Raw genomic sequence first — 3,188 nt, 5'->3', positions numbered from 1 at the left:
CTTACTAGATAATGGATATTTATTTATTTATTTATTTATTTATTTATTTTATTTATTTATGCATATACAAGAATGTACATAAAGAATGTGAGGATACAATTATGGTAATTACAGTCTTGTAAAGCCACTAGCACGCGCAGCGTTTCGGGCAGGTCCTTAATCTAAGAAAATTTTAAGGATATGGTGGCTTAAGCCACTGCAAACTATTTGTTTACTTAGATATATAGCTATGATAAATATTGGCCGATAGCTAGGTTAGGTTAGAATATGTAAGAATTATTCCAATGCAAAATCAAGAAGTTTCTTATGTATTTGGCATTGAAATATTCGATAAACGAATGATCATAAATATCTAGGTACAAAAGACCATTATATCTAGGTTCGAAGGACCATTAATGTGGGAAAAACCTGCTGGGATTGATATAAGAGGAGACTACCAGGGACTTGTACTGAACTAAATTAAAAATTTACTGTCTGCAAATTAATTCAACTAAAATCTCTAGCTAGGGTTGTAAATCCTAGCTCCTCTTTTCCTAATGACAGACTGTGGGCTGTAAGGGACAAGTGGGGTGAATGACTTTGTTGATAGAAGTTCCAGTCCACCTGTAGACAGGGATCTCACATCAGCTTGTATTTTATACAAGGATAAGATTTAATAAATTCAGTTATCTGACTGAACACTGGCTCTGTTTAAATCAGGGATTTCAACATACATAGTCTAACCTAGCACCATAACTATTAACAGCCAATATGTACTTATACTATAAACAACAAATTAAATTGTAAAAGTATAATAAATGACCTTAAATGTAGTCTAAATACTGTTAACTAAGTACTAGAAATTATATTCAATTAAATGAACTTAAATGATAACTTAAAAAATAACTAAGCAAGCAATTGATAACTTAATTTATATATTCAAGTATATATGCAATGTATTTATTCAATTTATGATACAGTTAGCTTGACTGAATCTTTTCCAACACTATGGACACTTGTGAGGTTTTTACTTATTGAGGCTGAATTCTTTTCTGACACAATGGACACTCACGAGTCTAATGCTGGATAAGATTCACAGCTACACTACAATTTTAATAAACGTACCGATGAATGAGGCGTTGCCTCGCTTTATTACCGACAGACAGATTTATAGAATATTAAAGTTATACAAGCATACAATTGGCCAATTAATACGCTACTGTAATAACCTTTAATATACTTATCTGAAGCCGGGTGCCTGTCTGACAAGTTTGCCAGACTGATTAACTCTCTTGTCGAGTTTAGGCACTATATTTTGCTACAGCGTTGCTGTTTGATGATCTGGTAGCGTTGCTACATGATTGTCCCTGCTGTTGCAGAAGAATGATCGTGGATAAAGATTAAGAATGAAGGTGGCGTTATAATTGTTTGGCCGAAAAAATTCGGCCAAACACGAAAAATTTATAAAAATACTACAACGTTCTGGCAACACCGTGGTGCAAACCGTTTAATGTTATGATAATAAATAACGTAATTAGAGCAAATTTTCCAGCCGCAATTGCCCGAAATCTGGTCCTCGCGGCTCGGGTGCGCCGTAGGGTGATGCGTCATACGTTGTAAGCGTCTAGTATTTCGCAATAGAGTGGAGAATATCTTGTTATGCATATACAAATTATAAACACACTCGCTGGCAACTGTCTTCTGTGAGAGGGAGGGGCTATAATCCGATTACTCTGGCTTAGTCACCCTCTCAGTGTCTGTGCCGGCGGTCGCATGCCTGACGCGCTCGCACAGATCGTATTTTCTTGCATATACTGCACAATGGATATAGTATCGGACAAGAAGAAAGCTCTAAAGGCAAGAGCTCTACGCGTTAGCCAAGTAAAGAAGGAGCGTAAAGCCACACTGAGGCAAAACAAGAGTTCCCTTGAGTGAAGAGAGAGGGCAGCCTCCCGCCCCCACAACACACTACCTCGCCTCACACCCAGGCACCCACACCTCCTGTGGCACCTGCCACACCTCTGTGGCACCTGCCACACCTCCTGCTGCACCTGCCACACCACCTGCGGCACCTGCCACACCACCTGCGGCACCTGCCACTCAAGATCTTAGACCTGCAACTCAAGACGTTCTCCCTCTTGATGTTGCAAGATGTTGCATATTTCAGACCAATTATATTAGGTTAGTATGTATTATGTTTTATATCTTGATACTATATCATAAATAATTGTAAATATAAAGCTGCTGTCTTTTTTTTTATTTTTTTTTATTTTTTTTTTTTATTTTTTTTTTAATAATTTTTTTTTTTTTTTTTTTTATCAGGCGATCTTCATGGAACTTACACACCTTACTGAAGGAATGCCAATCTACAAGGGTGGTAATTTTGATTGAAATTGGTAGTTCATCAACCTCAGCCAAAGGTGGCTGAACTTTGACCTTCATTTTTTACAGGTAACTAATTTGCAACTATATGGTTGAATAACTTTTTTATTTATTATTCAATTTACATGGAACTTGCACATTATATGTAGAGTCTGTTCCTCTAAAAACTCAAGTTATATATTTCCCCTAAGATCATTTATTGATTTTATATATATTTATAAACATCATTTTGTTGCATAATTTTTTGGGTGAACTTTGAAAATTTGTATTATTGCACTAAATAGGTTTGGGATAATAATGCCACTAGACAACCTTTATTATATAGTATTGTGATAGCTGAGTATCATAGAAATAATATCAGTTGATATTTGTATTTGTTATATCAACTTTAAAACATGTAAAAAAATGGTTAAAAAAAGTGTTTTTTTTTTTTCTCCCTCTCTATTTAGGCTGCGATGCTGAAACTTGGACCACTTGCAGCCCTCTTCACGTGTAACACGTCAATAAATTTTCATTGCACTAGAACAACTTTTATGAACCCTAACTATCGCCCCCTGAAGGTGGAGGAAACCGTCACTGTGATCTCCACTATACACTCTATTTTATATAAATGTTCTAGGATTTTCCTTGTAGATATTGTCCAGGTACTCCCCCAGTTCTAGAGAGTGTTCACTGGTGATAAAGATAACTAGATAAGGTGTCCTAAGCCAAATGTTCGCTAAGGATCAGTCACTTGTTCACCGAGTTATAAACAAACGTGAAGTGCCTCGAGGCATTGTCGTGGGCGCTTCTCGCTCCCGAGATGCTCCTCCCTCTCCCTTGAGAGG

General features: G+C 36.6%; 1 long non-coding RNA gene across 1 annotated transcript; it reads left to right on the top strand.

Moving 5' to 3' along the window:
• Nucleotides 1-1,400: 1,400 nt before the first annotated feature.
• Nucleotides 1,401-2,889, top strand: LOC138364712 (uncharacterized). Its single transcript, XR_011228507.1, has 3 exons — nucleotides 1,401-2,160; nucleotides 2,302-2,430; nucleotides 2,811-2,889. It is a non-coding gene; the product is annotated as an uncharacterized lncRNA (long non-coding RNA).
• Nucleotides 2,890-3,188: the final 299 nt, after the last annotated feature.

The sequence above is a fragment of the Procambarus clarkii genome, chromosome 14 (assembly GCF_040958095.1).
Source record: "Procambarus clarkii isolate CNS0578487 chromosome 14, FALCON_Pclarkii_2.0, whole genome shotgun sequence".
Classification (NCBI taxonomy): domain Eukaryota; kingdom Metazoa; phylum Arthropoda; class Malacostraca; order Decapoda; family Cambaridae; genus Procambarus; species Procambarus clarkii.
Note: the sequence above shows the minus strand (reverse complement) of the source record. Positions and strands in the feature narration are given on the sequence as shown.